The sequence below is a fragment of the Vulpes lagopus genome, chromosome 24 (genome assembly GCF_018345385.1).
Source record: "Vulpes lagopus strain Blue_001 chromosome 24, ASM1834538v1, whole genome shotgun sequence".
Classification (NCBI taxonomy): Eukaryota; Metazoa; Chordata; class Mammalia; order Carnivora; family Canidae; genus Vulpes; species Vulpes lagopus.
This window is the reverse complement of record NC_054847.1, coordinates 18,720,944-18,741,867: the sequence shown is the minus strand read 5'-3', so window position 1 is coordinate 18,741,867 and position 20,924 is coordinate 18,720,944.

The following is a 20,924-nucleotide window of genomic DNA, read 5'->3' as shown; positions in this document are numbered from 1 at the left end:
TCAAGGAAGAAGCAATATTGCTAGAGCCCAGTGGCAGCTGGAGACATGAAGGACTGGAGCTGTCCAGTGGGAATTATATAAAGGAGGGACATGGCCACTGCCAAAGATTCAGGACAGAGAAGTAACCCACCTCTCTGTCTGCCCACCCTTGGGTCTCATGCTGTTCCCCTCTCTGCTAAACCCAACTGGAAGCCAGCTGGTAAGGGCACCTGAGTGATGCTGTCCTCAGGAGTCGGCCCCCACTGAGCTCTGAGCAGGGTGTAGTAGACAGGAGATAGGTTCAGAGGCTGAAGGGAGGTGGGAGTGCCAATGGGAATAATCTGCACAGAGGCTCTCCTTCCATCCCACGGTGCTTCCTATTTGAATTGGTTGTGTCGCTCTGTCAGAGGGTACACATGGAAACTCAGCACAAATCCTCTCTTGATTTCATGATCAAACAACTCATAAATCTTCCTGATCCAGGGTCAGTCTCTACCTTTCTCTGTGGAAAGATAGTCTAATTCAGAGTCATTTAACTCTGGAGTTAACCAAACAGGAATTTCCCTTATAACTTGAATGTGGTCACAGCCAATTATGTGAGAGGATCATAGTAGGCTCAAGCAGCCAAGTCCACTTCTCCAAGCAACCAACTTGCTACTGGTTTTCAGCAGAGACAAGAGCTTTCTATTCATTCTCTGGAGAAACAGCCTCAGGCAGGCCCTAGTAGAAGACCCAGTTACCAATGATGGAAATAATGGCCAGCATTTACTCAGCCCTGACTATGTGCCAAGGACCCATTCCACAGGCTTTGGGTGTGTGCTAGTTAGTCCTGTTAACCAAGGCGTGGGATCAGAAGGTGAAAGGAGAAAGGAGAAAGGTTGGACTGATTCCCCTGATAGCCCTGCTGTTTTGGCAGGAGCTGCATGCCTCTACCTATGCCACAGCTCCTCTCTGGCGGTCCTCCCAGTCCCTGGGTTTGAGAAGACTCTCCTCTCTCTGCTTGCCCCTCCAGGCCCAGAGTGGTAACAGCTTCCCCTGGGTGTTTCCTCCTCCCTCCTTGCTTCCCTAACCCTATCCATGCCTCCAAGTTGTTTTTTCATTAAACTCACCTCCATTACCCCTTTGTGGGGATCCATCGGCCTCCAAGCAGGTCCCTGGCTGGTCTAACGCACATGGACTCAGTTAATGATGCCGCAGCCCCCAGACTGAGAGTGTCACCTTCACAAGGGCACCACAGGAACTGAAGCTGGCAGGGAGAGGCCTGGCTTTCCAGGGACAGAGGGATCTGTCTTTAACAAAGGTGCCATTTAGCTTTATCCTCTTGCTTTCTTTTTCTTCACAAGGAGTAAGTCATGCGGTTTATAGTCAACCCAGATGTGAGCAGAGCAATTGCTATCCTGAGAAAGCACTGGCATTCAGAGAAAAACACTAGCTTTGGAGTCCGCCTTCCAATCATTCAGACCTAGTTCCACCACCTACCCACCACACAACTCCGGGCAAGTCACCTCTCTGGGCTTCAACGGCTGAGTCTGTTAAATGGGTCTTAAAACACCTCTTCCACAAGGTCATTAAAAGGAAACAAATGTTAAATACCTAATACAGAATATACCCTTAATGAATCTAAATCCACCCCCACCCCCAATGTGCTTTACTTTAAGGATCCAACTGTTTCTCCTGGATCCTTGCATTTAGAGAAGCCTCTTGCTTCTCTTGCTTGCCACCTTCACCTGAATTGAGTTCACTTTAGCTCTGCATCTGAATCCCTAAGTCACAAGGGCTTTATTCTGGAGTGGGATGGAAGGATGGCTTTCTTGATGAGAACTAAGATTCTGGGCATAGGCAGTGTTCCCTCTGATGTAATGCTGTGTGTGTGTCTGTCTGCCTGTGTGTGTGTGTGTGTGTGTGTGTGCATGCACGCACGCATGGGCACACACAAGGAAATCTAATCCAGGACAAGCTCATTTCCACTTCTGACTCATGCTTCCATTCAGATAATATTAATTGGTCCCTAGAGAGCATTACAGGGGATAAGATGGCAGGGATAACAAATGTGGGATGAGAGCAAGCACTCTTTGCTAAAATAATTGTCATTAAGGGCCCAAGGAGCTAATGCCTAGCCATGTTAGAGTTTAGTAGGTATTTCTTCTCAGGCAATTTTGGGTTGATGGCCAATCCTTTGTGGAAAATTCAGGAGCATTTCCACTTCTTTTAGTCAGGACCAGAATAGAAAGAATCCTTGCTTTCTCTTCTAGAGCTTACATCTGAAACGACAAGGCCTACAAAAATTCCAATTTAGAGTTTTCCAACAAGCCATTACCAGCCTATGTACTGTAGAAACAGATTTCAGGCAGATTTCAAACTTCCATGTGTATCAGAATCACATGTCCAAAATCATAATCATATGCCCCATCCAATGGTGTCAAAATCAGCCTTGCATACTTAAGAAGTTCCCCAGATGATTCTGATGAATATAAAACATTGATAACAAATGATGTTAAGGGACTTGCAGAAGAGCTTGTCACATCCCCTCAGGCCACCTGCCAAGTGAATTAGAGAAGGTAGATCCATCACTGGTGAATATATGCGTGCAAGTTGCCACTGGCCGATGATTAAGAGACAGCAGTGGAGAGGACTTGAAAGCCCTTCCTATCTGGCTTTCAGAAGGGGCTTCTTTCTGATTCATTTCTTGCAAAAGATTCACCAGCTACATGCCACACGAACTTCCCAAGGTAAAATTTCTGGTGCACAACTGATGAAGTTAAGTATATTGCTTGGTCAAGAGGAAAGGACAGGGGGATATGGGTAGGAGAGGGGCTTCGGTTTGGAGAGGGAGGGAGAGCAACGTGGAAGAGGGTAGAGGAGTGTGCGGGAGAAGCACAGATGCTAGAGTGGAGCTGGAAGGCTCCAGGATGCAGAAATTCACATTCCACCTTCATTAATGTTGCTGTACCTGCGTGTCACCTAGACCTGTGCTTTCCAGCACAGTAGCCCCAAGCCTCGCGAGCCCTTGAAATATGGTTAGGCCAAACTGAGATGGGACATAAGTGTAAAACACACATCAGATTTTGAAGAACCATTACCAAAAACATATATATAAATATCTCCCAGTAATTTTTCTGATCACATGTCAAAATGATATTTTGGGTCTATCTAAAGAAAATATCTATTACTAAAATTACTTTCACCTGTTCCTTTTTTAAAAATGTGACTAGCACAAAATTTTTAAGTATATATGTCATTTGCATTTTTGTTTCCTATTGGGTTCTCTAGCTGACAGCACTAACCTATACTATTATTTTTTAAAAGATTTATTTATTTATTTATTCGTGAGAGACAGACAGAGAGAGAGGCAGAGACACAGGCAGAGGGAGAAGCAGGCTCCATGCAGGGAGCCCGATGCAGGACTCGATCCCGGATCTCCAGGATCAAGCCCTGGGCCGAAGGCAGGTGCTAAACAGCTGAGCCACCCAGGGATCCCCTAACCTATACTATTATTGACTCGATTTTCTTCTTTGCATTTGACTCACTTCTTTTTTACTTAAATGCACTTAACTTTGTCCCGGGCAATAAGGACCATGAAATCACAAGTCTGATATGTCAGTTATATTTTTTTCTCATACCGATTAAAATAAATATACAAAAATAGCTCATTTGCACACTACCTAAATTCAGCTTGTATTTTTCCAGAGGTACACATTTTGGGAAACACAAATCTCGTCTGAACTCTTTGATAACCAGAAAGAGAGAAAATGATGGGTCCACAGCAACTAAAGTGACGAGAGACCGAGGCAGCCCAGTGCTGTTTAGTAAGCTCTGTGTATGTGTATGTATCTGTGTGTGTGTGTGTGTGTGTGTGTGTGTGTGTGTACATGTTGGGGGGTGGGCAGGTGGTAACCTGTGCCGCCCACACAAAGCAAGTTCCCACATCCCCCACAGGCCTGGGCCGATGATTGCGTGACCCTGACTGTGACTGTGACTGTCAGCAAAGAGGGAGTGGTGTCTGGTCACACTCTCTGGGTTTCCACTCTGCCCTGGCATTTCACAAGGCAGGTGCCTTTCTTAAAGGGCCAGTAGGAAATGCAGCTTGTGTCTCTGAGTCATTGTGGATGCAGGCGGTGCCCTTCAATAACCCACGCCAACCCTACTCACTCCCTGGCCACCGCTAGTGTTTCCCTTCATCCCTCGACCCACCAGCCCTGCTTCTGCATGGAAGTTGCCAGTGGCCCACAGTTCAAGGCCCCCCTGGGTCGCAGCCTGGCTCTGGCTGCCCTCCTCCAGCTGCCCTATCTGATTGCAAGGGAGGAGCAAAGGATAAGCATTTGCAAGAGGAGCATTTGCAAGCCACTTAGGATAACAAAAGGTAGGGACTCTCCAGTGAAGTGGAGAGGCCAGGCTAACAGTTCTCGTCCTACAACTTTCATGCCTCACCCTAACCCAACTGGAGCTTAACAAATGCTGGTAAAGAGCCAGCCTCTGGGGGTAAAGGTCTTGCCAGCTCTGTCTAGGATCTCCAACCAGGAATGTTTCCCCCTGAGGGGGAGAAGGTTTAGGGTCAGTCCCAACAGCTAATACCACAGATGCAAGGTCAGGGGACTCTTGCTTCCCCTCAGATGCGCCTTCTAGAACATTCTGGACCCTTTAAACAGGCCCCTGCAGGAGGTCTGAAACAACCTCCTCAGACATCAATGTATACACCAGCCATGGTCTTGGGCTGCTTTCCTTTTCCTCAGTATTGCTGCCTTTCCTCTCACCTCCAGAACATCCAGACTCCTCAAAGTTCCTATCTGCTCTTGGCCTTCTTCATATTTCACAATCCGTTCAGATGGCTCTTTCTAGGTAAAGGAATTTCAACCTTCAACTCATTGGCCCAGATTGAGAGCACCCCCTGGCCCCAGGGGAGATATCCCCTGCCCTGGAGCTGGTCTGGGGAGAGCCTCCCAGTCAGACCAGCTCCTGCCCTCTATGGGAGGAAACCCCACCCAGAGCCAGCTGTGCCCCTCTGAAGAACACCTGGATGGTCGTGCCCACACTCAGAACTGCTGGGCCTGTCCAGTCTCATCAGATGATCTGAAGGCCAAGATGGGAATCAGCCCAGGTGAGAGACCTGGCCTCCAGTCCCGGCATGGCCTCCACTTACTCATCTGTCAAGGGGTATTAGGATGTTATATGGCCAAGCAGAGTTTCAATGAGAGAAAACTGGCAAGGAATCCAGGCTTCTTTGTACTTCACCTCTAGAAACATACTAATAATAGACAGTAATCATTGAGCAATTCCAATGTGCCAAGCCCTGTGCTTGGCCATGTACACATCTGTACCACAACCTAAGGAAACAGATTCAGAGAGATTGAGTAACCTGCCCAAGGTCACACAGCTCCTAGGTGACAGAGCCAGTTGGTGTCCTCAACCCACTCTGTGTGCTACCTCCTTCCTTATTCCCTGTAAGAGATGGCACAGGGGGAGAGAGGCAACTGAGGGGGATGAGGGGAGGAGACACACTCAGTGCAGCTGCCAGGGATGTCCCTCAAGGACAAACACAGAGGGGGTGGTGGGGACTAGCACAATGGGCTCTCAGCCCAGGTGGCTTCTTCTCATTTGTCCCTCTTATCACCACAGTCCCACACTCAGCAGAGCCCCCTCAAGGTTGCCCTCCACACGAGTGTCCCCAGGGGCCTGTGACAGGCTTTCAGGGTCTGTGCTGTTGACAGCTTGAATTTGACAAGATCTGTGTTGAAAACAGAGCCCCATAACTGACTCACAGAGAAACGCCAGTGGCCCTCCCAGGGGACCCTGTGATGGATGGGCCTCTCTCTGAGGGTCCCAGCGGGCCAGCTGGGGAGGGCCGAGGTCTACGGGGCCTCACTCGAGCTGCCAGGAGGTCAACTGCCGTTTTAATGACTACCCCATGCCAGCCACCTCTCACTTGCTCAAAAGCTCGGCCCAGGCCCATGTCCTCCTTTGGCAAACTCTACACTTCCCAGAGGGCTAGGCCCAATCCACACTTTCCTTTGTCCTTGGTAGGATCACAGACTCAGCTTGAGCCTCCATCCTCCTCAGAGGCCAGGGCTGGGAGAGAGGCCCTGAGACTGCAAAGCTGGTGTGGTCTCTCATCTTAGCCTGGCTCTCCCACTGGAGAGCACACGTACACACAGTATCACGGAGCCAACAAGCGGAAGGGCCCACCCAGCACCTAAAGGCAATTGGGAGTTCATTCATTCATTCATTCATTCATTCATAGATATTTCCTGGGTCCTTACGAGATACCAGGCCATGCTCTAAGCACTGAGACACAGCAACAAGGAAAATAGATATTGTCCCTGTCCCCAGGGGTGGGCCCTTAGGCAGCAGGTTCGTACACAGGGGCCCTCAAGAAGAAATAGGCACTGCAGGACTGTTAGAAGCCATCAAGCCCAAATTCAAAGGATTAAGGGTGAGACAGGACAACCTCCCTTCTACAGCCCTCTGTCATGGTTTCTGTGCCTTTTCAGGGCATTTGCTACAGGACATTTGCTGAATTCCCAGACCAGAGGTTCTCCAAACCTCTGTGCCTCAGAGTCACACTGAGAGCTCCTGAGATGTACGGATTCCCAGAGCCCTGCCTCTAGTGATTCAGCTTCTGGAGATCTCAGGTGGGGTCTAGCAATCTGTACTTGTAAACTATTCTAGGTGGTTCTTTTTTTAAGAATTCATTCATTCAAGACACACAGAGAGAGGCAGAGACACAGGCAGAGATTCCCTGCAGGGAGCCTGATGTGGGACTCGATCCCAGTCCCTGGATCATGCCCTGACCCAAAGGCAGACGCTCAACCACTGAGCCACCCAGGTGTCCCTGTTCTAGGTGGTTCTAAGGTAAATCCAAGTTTGAGAGACCCCCCCTATCCTTAATTGTGAGTTCCTTATTGCCTAGGTATCTGTTGGCTCTAGATCAGCAGGGGAATGAATGCATGAAAGAAAGAATGAACGAATGAAAGCCCACATGTCTGGAAGCTTGCATGCAGCTGTGGTCAGCAGTAGGGGCCCAGGCCTAGAGGTCTGGGGAACTGGTGTGGCCCAGAATCTCTGGGTGAATTAGTAACACATGAAGGGTGGTACAGGATGGGGGCAGGTTGTGGGACCCCCACGCTAGCCACAGGGCCTGGATCTTCCTGCCAGACAGAGGCAGATGAGCTCAGCACGGACGGAGTGCTAATGATTCAGGGGGAAGTGGAGTCCACAGACCACAGACCTGGTCAGGACATCTCAGGCAGCCTGTATATGCTAGGTAACTCCGAGATGGAGACAGGCAGAGGTGCGGGGTAGCCGTGTACCCTGCAGCCTCCACTCTCACTGCCTTACATTCGTCAGTTATTAATTTGACACCTATTGGGTGAGGATCTGCCACGGGCCAGGCAAGCCACCAGCTCCAATAAAGCAGGGACTGGCCTAACCTCTGGGCTCAAGGATGCCTGTGGCTGGTGGGGGAGATGAGCACAAAAGAGACAGAGGTGATAGAGGTGAGGACGGGAAGCCTCTGGACATCCTGGCTGAGGTCGGAGCTACACAGTCAGAGAAGAATGAATCTTGGAAACACCAAAAGCTAAGGAGAAAGTGGAGAGCCCTCAGGATTGGGGTAAAATGTGCATTGTCCAGGGCTTAGGGGAAGAGCGGTGTGGAAGGATTCAGTTTCTACCGCTTACTAGTGTGACCTTGGACAAGTTACTTAGCCTCAACTGAGCCTCAGATTCCTCATCCAAAAAATGGGAACAATAATACCTACTTCATATGATTATTGAGTTGACAAAATAACAAACCAAGGGTGAGGACACTGAGCACACAGGAGATATTCAATAAAGATGACCACTAATTGAGCTCTTCTCATACAATTTACATAAACACAAAGCAATCTGGGGTGTCTGGGTGGCTTATTCGGTTAAGCATCTGCCTTTGGGGGCACCTGGGTGGCTCCATGGTTGAGCGTCTGCCTTTGGCTCAGGTCGTGATCCCAGGTCCCATATCAGGCTCCCCACAGGGAGCCTGCTTCTCTCTCTGCCTGTGTCTCTGTCTCTGTGTCTCTCTCATAAATAAATAAATAAATAATAAATAAATAAATAAATAAAATCTTAAAAAAAAAAAAAAAAGCATCTGCCTTTGGCTCAAGTCATAATCCCAGGGTCCAGGATCCAGCCCCACATCAGGCTCCCTGCTCAGTGGGGAGTCTCCCTCTCCGTCTCCCTCTATTGCTCCCCCTCCTTGTGCTTTCTCTCTCGCTCTGTCAAGTAAATAAATAAAATCTTTTAAAAATAGATAATACAATAGAATCTGAAAGAAGCTGCTCTTCACCTTAGCTTTCAGATGAGGAAACAGACTAAGTGAAGTGTCACATAGCAGATAAATGGTGAAACCAGAACATGAACCCAGTCTGACTCATTCCAGAGACTTTACTGTAATACTAAGCTATACACAAATATATTTTTGAAAGGGAAGATGGTTAAAAATCAAAGTATCTGTGATTATCATAATAATAAAAAAGTGGCCGTTCATTGGAATTTCACATAGGATTAGGAAAACGGGACTGTATTTGAACGCAGGATGCTAATAATAGCTTCTTTGTACAGCTTCCTTGTGCTCACTAGGTGCCAGGCACTGTACAAAGCACTCTTAGAAATCCATATAAAACACCTATTTTACCGATTAAGCAGGTGGGACTTAAGAGGATTAAGTGCCTAGCCTGAGGTCACTCAGTCGGGAAGAACCACCGAGGTCAGATTTGAACCCATGACTCCGAATCCTTATGCCTTTGAATTCTTGTGGATTCCCGCAGAAAGCCTTACGCAGAACAACCAGAAGACAAGACTTCTCAGTCGCATGAGGAATTCCTCAGAGGACCTCCCTGCTAGAGCTGGAATCAGACCTGGTCTTGGCGGGGGGAGGGAGGAAGTCAGAGTAGAGGGAGAGGGAGTCCAGCCCAGGGTGACCTGCTACCTTCCCGCAGGCACCAAGGAGACGCCAGGTCCCTGGTTGACATTAGCCAATCTTCAGGGAAAGGGTGTGAGCAGAACCTCTTCCCGCACAGAAGTGAGAAGTAGAAAGACTCTAGAAATCGCCTGTTACCCTCCAGATGGCTGCCTGCCCCTTTCTAGTGGCAGTGGTCGCTGTGTGACGGTCCCATCTGCTTGGGACGGCTTCTCCAGCAGCTTGAGTCACTTGCGAATCTCTTATCTGTCTGGGTAAAAGCCTGGTTTTTATTGTTTGGTTTTGTTGCAGTCAGCCAGAACCGACATGCACGCCCTCTCCGACTTGGCCTTGGAAGCCCGCTGACGTAAGGCAGGTCCCTTCTCTCTCCATCTGAATTCTCCCAGCCACCAGTGACGCCCGTCCTCCTGACCTCGTGAAGTAGCTTCAGAGAAGAAATAAGGTCATTTAAAAACACTGCACAGAAACAGGGTGTTTTTGGTTTGGGATTTTACTGGGTTTTTTTTTTTTTCCTGTTTTAAGTCATGACACTTAGCAGTACTGCCTTTCTCGGTGAGCCCATAGAAGCACTTGGTTTTGACCAAGGACTATAGAGGGCTGAGTTACGCACATCGCACACAGGCAGGAGGACAGAGTTGTCCAGACGGTCACACGCCCCTCTTTGGTCACCCAGAGAAAAGACGGTGAAGGGAGGATTCAGAGGGAGTCAGGAAAGGATTTTCCTCACTGTTGTGCCAAGCTTGCCAGAAACACCTAATGCTCTGACTTTTCCAAGTCCCAGTGGCCCCTAGGCCTGAGGCAAGGTAGAGTGAGGGGACATTTGGCCTCTGACCCTCCCGTCCCTAGGAAGCAGAGGGTCAGAGTCTTTCCTCCGGGCACTGAGCCTGTGAGTCCAACTATAGCCTCAGGAGACACCAGCAGAACTGCTCACAATGATGCCCTAATTCTTCACGGCTGCCACAGCCACTCGTGCCCTTGTTCAGCGAAGGCCTCCTACAGAGAAGGAGCAGAATGTCAAGTTTCAAGTGCAGGTTTCGATGTTTTTTATAGACTCCTCAGGCCCCCTGCAAAAGCTGCCATGGGCCTCGGGGTGGACTAAATCTCCACTCTCCCCATCATGTCAGAAAATTCCCTGAATATCCCTCTACCTCGACCAAGAAAGAAATAATCTAAGTCTGGGACAGCTCAAGCCAGCAAAGCTCCTCTCCCCAGAGGGCCAGGAAGCTGTGCAAGTGACATCATAAATAGTCTATTCCTTGATCTAAGTGTCTTGGGGCTCTATCCCCTCCCTCCCAAGTCAGGCCATTCTGAGGAAACAAAGGTTAAATGAAGTGCAAATTTTAGTGACTAAAATCTCTCTCTCTTTGGCAAGAATCAACAAATCTGCATTTAGTATAGCTTTTTTTTTTTTTTTGCTGGCCTGACTGAAGGCTTTTCATCAGGGCTGACTCCTTTGAGGCTGAAAGGAAAAGGGAGAACAGTGAACCCCAGGATTGGGAAAGGAGAGAGGGGAGGCACCAGGAGTGGGACTCAACCCATCACACCCAAGGCAGCCTTGTTCTGAGAGGTGGACCCATGGGACTCAGGACCCTAATGGGCCAAGGAGCTCGTTCAGAGAGAGAGAGCAACTATTATTTGGTCCCCCCTCCCCCCACCAGCACGTCCACACAAGGGAGAGAAAGTCCCAATGTCTGAAAAACAAAAACTCATAAATAGGGAAGTATGTGAGGCTGAGAAAACCAGCAGACACCTGACAGCTTTCCTTACGCAAATGTCAACTGGTATACCAAAACAAGTGACTAAAGCAGGCATCACTTATGTAGAAGCTGGCCCCTGGTTTCTTCAGTTGGATGACTAGAGTCGGAGACTTAAAAAACAGGAAGCACCAGATGTAATATCAAATGACCCAGACAGTGAAAAGCAAGGCAGAAAACTAAATTGGAAGACAGGAAGTCACAATCACGCCACAAACAATACAGATATTTGTCTGAGATATGCTTGGCGTGATGCCCTATCACGGCCAGAAAATGGAGGAGCGCAGCCAAGATGGGGATGTTTATCAGAGCGAGGGCCACTGGAAATGGCCAAACTGTTACTCCTCCTGTGAAACCTCATCTCCAGAGTCGAATAAAGCCTCAGAGGCTATACTACTGTGTTGGAAGTGCAACTTTGTTGGCCTAGGGCCAGATGCTATCACTGAGCTGGGGGACTTAGCTCCCAAATAAAAGCTCTGGCCCCCCTAGACCCCTTCCTTGCTCAAGGCGAGGGTAGTGGGCATCTGTCTATTGTTTCCTCCCCGAGGGAGCAACAGCACATTCATATTTCATATTCACACACACACACACACACACACACACACACACACACACCCCATCCTGGCTCATCCAGCTGGTTCGATGGAGCCCACCCATCCCTGAACGGCTGAAGCCTGAAGTGGCCTGGTGATGCTCACAGCACTGTCAACCCCTGGCCACGCTGACTGATCCAGAGTGACCTTCATCGAGCCAATGAACATGAGTCCTGGGAATCTGCTGGAACTATTGGAAAGTAGAGGCTCTTTATCACCTAGAATGACTAATAACAGAATAAAATCTTCCTGCTGCTGGAAGCCACTAAGGGGAAAGAATCTGCTGGAGAATTAAAGCCAACACAAAGGAAAGCAATGCCATTAACAGAGAAAAAGAGACATTGTCTTTATGATGTAATTATGAATTCCTGGATCCATTCTTACCTGAAGTTAGACCATGACCCCTGACATTGCAGCCATGATAGCAATAAAGTCCTCTTTTGCTAGTTTCAGTTGTTATCTGTCACTTGTCACAACTGAAGAGTCCTAATACAGTAAGCAAAGGGTCTAGTCTCTGGTCTCCATGAGGAAATCAGAAGGACTCTCTCAGGGATCACAATCTGCAATTAGATTAGCTATGAGGCCTTATCAAAACTGCCTTGTCTTGCTGAATCTTTCCTCCTCTGAAATGAGAGAGTTGGATGAGGAGCACTCTAGGGTCCAGGCAAGTGCTAAAATTTTGATTTTAGAACTTTGTAATATTCTTCTGAAATGTTTCAGATGCCTGAAAGCACCACTCAGGATACACTTGACTTTCATTTCAGCAGATTATTTTTACGCCCTTTCAACATAACCCAGAGTACCAATATTTGCCTGTTACAGAATACAAACAGAGAAAAAGTTATCTGGAAAATGTTAGTTCAGAAAAGCTCTTCAACTGAACTTTCCCTCAGTCTCTCTCCTCTACATCCAAGTGGCCAACAGCCACAGGTGTTGCAGATGTGAAAATACCATCCTTCCCTGCCACTCAAGATTGTTGTGGTCCTGGCTGTGTGGCCTGCTGGTATATCAGAGACAATATATAAAGGTACCGTCATCAGGAAAATATAGTTTATAAATTTAATTGTATAACTTTCGATAATCCAGAATGTGACCTTTATTATCCAAGATTTTTTTAAAGATTTTATTTATTTATTCATGAGAGACACACACACAGAGAGAGAGGCAAAGACACAGGCAGAGGGAGAAGCAGACTCCATGCAAGGAGCCTGATGTGGGACCCGATCCTGGGTCTCCAGGATCGTGTCCTGGACTGAAGGCAGCGCTAAACCACTGAGCCACCAGGGCTGCCCTATCCAAGGTTTTTTAGGCTATAAGTAACAGATATACCAGTTCGAAACAGCTCAAACAACAAAGATAATTTATTTTGCTCATATAACTAAGAGAAAAAAGAAATCTATAACATGTCTTCAGGAACAGTTGGATCCAGGCCCTTAGAGAACATGTCTCTCTCTCTATCCCTTAGTTTTACTGTATTTTCTAGGCAAACTCTTCTTACCTGTTCCCTTAGAATACCAGGAATTCCAAGTTTATGTACATTTACCAAGTTAGAAACCCCAGGGGGGAAAAAAGCATCTCTTTGACGATAGTGATATTAAAACAAAAAAAAAGCAAAAAAAAAAAAAAAACAGAACTAATACCCAATGGTCCAGTTTGACTTATATGTCTGTCTCTGAAACAAGCACTATGATGCCAGCCAGCCAGGCTGAGATCACACACATGCACGCACGCATGTTTGTGCATGGGGGTTTAGGAAATGGATGCAGCCCCATCTGGCTGAGGAAGGGATGCTGACCCAGAGAAACACTGGAATGCTATTTCTAGAGAAAGGGAAAATGGATGCATGGCAGGAAGATAACCAACAGACACAACCCACCTTGGGGGCCAAATGCAAAGGGCTTGACCCTGTGGTAGAACATATTTCCAGAAGCAAAAGAAGAGGAATTCATTCCCCCCACCCTCCCCACACCCAGGGCCTCTGTCCCTGAAAGGAGCATAGCGTAGGGTAGGGATGAGGACATTAGAAGCAGTTCTGTGGGCTGTGGCTTGAAGCTCTGCACAGGCACTCAGCCCATCTCTGGAAAGCACCAGCCGTCATGTCCAGGAAGAACCTAGGACCTGGGAGGCACCTAATGTTAAGGCTATGCCCTGAGCAAAACTGTGCTGGGCACAAGGCTGTGTGTGGTGCCCTCCTCCTCCTCTCTTCCACACCTTTCTTCTCCGGGGTCCATAGACCAAATAGAAGCCCTGGACCACAACCCACCTGGGCTACCGTCATCATCTGCCTGGTTAGCCAGCACCTGTGGCTGTGGGCCAACCACTCATTGGTCACTGGGGCTGCCAGGTAGCCCAAACAGCATTAGTGTTGAATGCCTTTCCTTCCGTCATATCCACATCCCATAATTCCACTGATATTCCAGCTGAAGCACCGTAAAGACCTTTTGGCAAAAGACAATAGGGCTGGATCAAACCACCATGTGCACCTGACTCACCATGAGTCATATCCCCCAGGGGGCCTTCTCAGCTCACCATTGTTATCAATTACAAGGACTCACGCATGTCCGGCACATAGGAATGCCAGAATGGCAGCTGAGTTTGGGAATATTGTCCTCTGGCTTGGAATATAATTCTCCACTAAGAAGTCCACTGATAATGGCACAAAAGGAGTATCCCTCCCAAACATAGTTACATTTTGATGAGGGATAATTTAAGCTACAGCATCCAAAGGAATGACTACGGTTCTGAAGAGTGTGAAGTATTTGATTTGCTTTGCCAGTCCTATTTCAGCAACTCTGGTCATTCCTAACCTTCTTCAAGGACTGGGCCTTATACTTGGCTGAGAAGGAATCACGCCAGTCTCTGAATTGTTCACTATCTTCTTTGTAGCACAGAACAGCCTGACCGTCATTATCCCCATACCTCACTTTGTTCCCCAAGAGAAGTTCTAATAACTGTAGTAAATGCTAACGGAAGAGGTGTTGTAATTAAATATCATTGGGTTTATATCTATGTATGTCTTCTGCAATATAAGATAAACTAATCTTCTTCACCAACCTTAGGGGAATAACGAACAAAAATTATAGTTGAGTAACCTGCCAAAGTAAATATTTCACAAAAGCTAAGTGACAGTAAATAAAGCCAGACTGTGAGATGGGATGGGACTTTCCAACAAAGATCCTGAAATATTTTCAAGCTCACTCCCTTAATGGAATAATTTCTAGTTGTTTCTAATAGTTGGTTTTCCAAACTTATTGTCATTTTACCATACTGATTGGATGAGTATTAATATTAATTTGCATATGACAGCTATTTATTGGGCTCATGCAATGTGCCATGCATTATACTAAATATTTATAGGAATTATCTCCTTTGACCCCAGAGCAAATTCTGTGAGAAGGGGCTATCATTATCCCCATTTTGCAGATGGGTAATACAACTTGGAACCAGGAATCAACCCAGGAAGCATCACCCAGAGCCCACGTCCTTAACCATTTTCATGGTTCACCTGTGGCCCTGAGTAGTTACATTACATTAACTCCTCCCCTGATAGCCTCACAATGGGTCCTCACCAGCAACCAGTTCAAGGCTGTGCCTTCGTCCTGTTCTCATAGCCTCCCACACCTGACACATCTTTAGTTATCTGTTCTAATTTCCCAGTCTCCCTAACTTAGCACTTTCCATTCTAGGTTGCACATTTTCTTTTCTTTTTTAAGATTTTATTTATTTATTCATGAGAGATACAGAGAGAGAAAGAGAGAGAGGCAGAGACACAGGCAGAGGGAGAAGCAGGCTCCATGCAGGGAGCCGGACGTAGAACTCGATCCTGGGTCTCCAGGATCCAGGTCTTCAGTACCCTGGGCTGAAGGCGACGCTAAACGGCTGAACTACCCAGGCTGCCCCGCACATTTTCTTTCCTGTTCCCACCAATCACTCACTTCCCTACCACCCCTTAAAACTAAACACAGGCCGACCTTACTTCTACTACCACGCCCTTCTACAAGTTGTTTCCTTCCCTAGAAGGCCTTCTTCTCCCTACGATTGGAGACACTCCATATCCCATCTCAAAACACCGCATTCTTACACAGCCTTTCCACTATCACTCCCTCCTAGGAACTCCTATGACCCATTTGGTCTTTTTACCATTCATTTGAAGCTTAAACATTGCTTTGTGATGTTGGTTAACGTCTAATGCATACAGATTATTAGCCCAACTAGATAAGCAAATACCACCTCCTGGCTCCTTATAGTCACCCTAACCTAGCACATCTAGAGCCCATCACTCAAGCTCAGCCCCCAGTGAAGGCACAGGCTGGAGTCCAGAATTCTGAGTGACTACTAGCTGCTGGGACATTTAGTATATGAAAGATCCAGTATACATATTGATTTCTGCTCGATTACCAAGAAATAGCTCAAGTCAATCCCTGGAATGGGACGGCCCATAGTAGACTGACTCCTCAGCTCTGACACACACGTGGCCACCTGTCACAGTGGTGTGGCCCAGTTTGGGGGAGAGCTGAAGGAGGAGTCAGCTGCACCCACATGTCAGGAGCTGAGGCGGAGGATGCTGCAACAGTCTTCAGCATAGAAATTTGCTCATGGTGCTCCTCAGATCCCTCTCTGGTCCTGAATGCTCAGAGGAAAAAAAATACCATTTATTTTTCTGATTCTTTAAATAATACTGATTAATGGTTAAAAGGACGGAGGAAAACTTGAAAAAGTATAAAGAATAACAGAGCCACCATTGTTTTCTTTTTGGTATATTTCCTTCTAGTCATTTTTTTTATTGCCTATCTGCCTGGCGCTGTGCTAACCAATGATGATAACAAATATAAAGACCATTCCAGGCCCTGGTCTCTTGCAGAGTGTGATGGAGACACACACGCCAACAGTGAGGTGTCATACAAGGTAAAGACTGAGGCAAGTACAGAGGACAAGTAGGAAGGACAAAGACCCAGAGAGAATTTTGAAAGGGCCTGACACTTGTTTCCATCCAGCATAGTTACTGAGATCCTGCTGTGTACCAGGCTGGTGGGGAACTGAGAAGACCCAATGACAGGAAGTGACTTGTTCAAGGCTGCTCAGCTACTTAGCTATTTCTACAGCACTGGCTGGATCACATGTTCCAAAGCCACAAGATCCTAAAGAAGACTTCATGCAAATAAACCCACAAATCATAAATGTATGTGTGGTGGCAGGGGGTGTACATACATATTGCACACATACACATATACACTTTATCAGACTCTGTGTTGATACACAAAATAAACAGTCTTCATTGAAAAGCCTCAAACAACATGAATTAGAGACCATCCTGGAAAATCTGGGGCGCATGGTTTGCTCACCATAATTACACTACATGCTTTTTCTCGATCCAGCAAGAATTTCCTAAAATAGCCTTGCATTCCACCAGGACCTAAAGCCCTCATGGGGAGCCCCTACCTGGAATTAAAGAGTCAAGAATGGCTGGAAAGAGATCCGGCTCGCTTTGCCCTCTAACTTAAAATAGGATGCAAAACTAAAAAATGTCATTAGAGAGACAGAACTTCATTTCCCCCAAATAGTCTTTTTAACCTAGAAAGCAAGCAGTGCTATCTCTTGCTATTTTGCATTTCCTTCCTCAAAACTACCTTTAATAGTTTAAGCCATGGAGGCTCAAGTCAAGGGAGGAGGAAGAAGGCGAATTAAAAATAATGTTTAAATTAAACAAAATAACAAAAGCGAGCCCGGGCAGAGACCTTCTCAGGCCCAGCTTTCTGCGAGCTTTGAGTCCAGGCTTCGCTCCATCCCAACAAAAGGAACGGACAGAGCTGGCCTCCGTTCCGCCTGATTAATTCAACATTGTTCATTAAAGGACTGTCCAAATGGCTAGAACAACAGCTAGATGATCATCACAAAGCCCTCAGTGAGCAGTTAAAGATGAATTTGTCTGATACGTTCGCAATGTCTACTGAGCAACATCAAAGGGGCTCAGGGCACAGTGGGCTTTGTTGAGCAACCAGTTTTAAGTAGGGTAAAAAATGGACATTTTCCTGCCTGCTAGCTCTAAAAGCCTCACTTGTGTTCCCAGAGTCCAGGAGAATAAATCACTCAAGCAAAGAAATAATAATAATGAAGACGTATGGTATGACTCCCAAAAACCCATCGCATGCCAGCGGTTAATATACAGCAGTTCATTAATCATAATACCGATCACCGTCTTCTGATTACTTTCTTATAGCAACAAATTCAAATGCATTTTCTTTCCCCCTTTCTCTTGCAAGAATAATTTCTTAAAAACCGTTTTAGGCATTGTGACAGACAGCACCTAGAGGATGACCTTCAGGCACCAGGAATTCCCAATGCGGTGAAAATCCTTCCCAACCCCTGGAGCCGAGGAAGTGGGGCATTTGGCTGGTTTTCACAGCACCCATCCAGCTCGCTGATCTTCCTGCTTTGCTTTATTGCACGTGCTGCTACTTTCCACACATCGCCGGCTCCAAACTTTCTTCTCCCCAGACGCCTTTCATCTCGTTCACCTTCTCTAGGACTTTCTGACTCTATATTCTTTCCTTCCCAGCCTTCATTAAGTCAGCAAATATATATTAAGCACCTATTCTTGCAAAGCACGGCATCACTTTATCTTTCTTTGTAGCCCTCTGGTACTCCTCCCGGAGCACAGCCTCCCTGATTCTCAACATGTTCTCCGAGCAAAAGAAGGATGTGCATAAGCTGTTGTGAAATATTGCAGACTTACAAAAAAACTATAAAGGGTGATATTATAAAACATGTGGGTACCTACTACCTACCTTAAAGGATAAACATCCATATAATTGATATCTTATGTGTCCCCCCCCCCACTTCCAGGTGATATCCCCCTCTCCAACTTCCACAAAGATAACCTCTAAACTAAATGAAATTTGGTTTTTATTATTCCCATGTATTTTTAAATACTTTTATACATATATATGTGTGTGTATATCTCCAAACACAATTTATATTATTGTTTTACACTTTCTTGAAATTTATATAAATGGTTTTGTACCATAATTTTTCTTCACAATTCTCTTTTGCTCAGCATTATATAGTTGCAAGTCATCCACGGTCATACTTTAGCTTGTTAATTCCCTTGTCATCACTGTCCATTATTCCACTGTACAAATGCAGCCCAATTCATTTGCCCAGTCTCCTCTTGCCAGACTTTTTAATTCTGAGGTCTTTGTACCACTATGAACATTCTTGCATATGGCTCCTTGCACATATTTCCAGTGTCTTTTTATCTTCGCCTGCACATTGAATATTAGAAGAATTGCTATTCCTTAAGTTGTCAATGGAATTCCTTCTGACTCAGCCACATTTGCCTCAGCCTGAACTCTGGCCCTTTTCCATCTTGTCCGTGACTTAAAAGGATACGGCCAGGCTACTTTGATCAGTGAGGCCTAAAACACAGACTCCAGGAGATGCCACCCCAGTCTCCCTGGTCTTTAGCTCTGCCTCTTGTCAATGTGCTGTAGGTCCAGGGAGGTGGCATTCCCATGCTGTGTACCTCGGCACAGAACCAAGTCGTTACTATTGGGTTTTATGTGACACATCTAACCCACTGTTATTCCCTTACACAAAGGAATTGATGTTCTCCTGAGAAATTAATTTTCATTACACTTCAAATTGTAAAATAAGAATGAACACTTACACGTCTCAGCCTGGGTGGTCTATTTCTCTAGCTTATTTTCTCTAATCCCTATCGCCATGGTTAGGCTAGAAGCACCATTATCCACTCCTCATCAAGGCCTAAAATGCCATGTCCCAGGCTTGTTTCATTCTCTTGATTTGCTTTATTTCTTGTATCATATCTCTGATCTGTGTTTCCAGATGTTATTAAATAGTTTCCTATATACACCATTAACATTTCCTTTAAAGACACTTGTGACAAAATATCTGTCACAATCAACCAGGTAAGCATAAATGGGATATACTTGGTATGAGATTCGGGACCATCCCTCCAGCAATGATTATACCGGGACAAATCGGTTTCCAGCTGAAGACAGAACCCCTTCTAGAGTATCCTATATCAAGACATGAAAATCACCCTACTTCCTGAAAGTCAAATCTCCCCTTTTTCATTTGCCTCAATACTAAGGGTTTTTAAATTTATTTTGTAAGATGCCTGTGAAGAGTCTGAATAAAACCATGAGAGGAATAAGGTTATTGAGAAATAAGAATACTAAGAAAGAATATCCACCTAATAACTAAATGTAATAAATTGTTAGTAGCTATAATCACTGGTATTCCAGGCACAGAAGGCAAGTTTCATCACCGAAATAAATGGTATCAATCAAGGCAACATAAGGAACTACGAATAGCAAAGATCATACAAGGCATACAACTGAAATATATATTCCCAAAGGCCTTATAGTTTATAAACTGGTATTGAGGAGGAAGGTAATACCTTCTAAAGTTCTCACCTGAGAATCTAAATGGATATTAAATTTGTCAGCAGAAGCATGTAAGAAAAGTTTGTTCTACAGAGTATGCATTCCTTGATTACCTGTATGCACACACATACATACTCATAAAGCATGAACACGCACACACATGTACATGGGGTGTGGTCCTGAAACTTGTACCTATGTTGAATTTTTGCAAGCTAAACAATACTTAAACATTTCAGAGGTGCCTTATCTTCGCTGTTGGGCCAATTATGCAATTGTATTTTATTTAGTGAGTATTTACTATAGTCACACATTGTGTCACTTACCTTTATGAGGATTTAATGCATTCCCAACCAAAGGCAAACACTTCACATATATTATTTCCTTTGTTCCTCACAAGATATCCTTGTCCTCATTTCTCTGATGAGGAAACTGGTGCTTCCGCAAGGAAACAACGTACTGAAGTTTCCTTAGTAAATAAATGAAGAGTAGGAACAATAACCCTGGACTATCTGTCCAACCCTAAACCAAAGAATTGAAGCACTACCCTAACCTGGCTTTATACGAAAGATAAGTATGGTACTTCCAACCTCTCGGCCTTCACTGTACCTTGAATATAGTAGGTATAGATGAATGGATGGGTGAATAGATGGACAGATGGACAATGGACAATGAACAGATGAACAACAGGTGGATAAAGACAAAGCAGCTTTGAATCTGCTTAAGGAGATGATTTAACAATGAGTGGGTTTTTCCCTCTATGATAAGGGATGTATATAAACAAACATCCTTCTAGACACTGTCTCTATTATTATCTATAATAGATGATTGATAGATAATCAAAACCCTTTAATTATCTGTTTCATAAATTTAATTCTCCCTTCTTAATTTCCTTTACCCTTTATATCCGAATCCATACAACAGGAAGAAGTACTTGGAAATGGGTATTTACTGAATTCTACCTTTATGATCCAAGCTTCATTGTTACACACATGAAAATAGCAAGGCCAGTGTTCAATCCTTACATAGGCCTGTTGACTTCACCAGTTCTTATCATATAGAACTTTCCAGCACAACCAGCTACCTCTCTGACAGGAGGGGTCTGATCACAGCAACTTCCAGGAATGAAACAGCGGATAGATACACAGACCAACATCTGTCATCTAACAACCTGTATGCCCTCTGTAGATCTGCAAAATCATCTTTGTACAGCAAGACCAGCATTTTGTCAGCATTGCCAAACC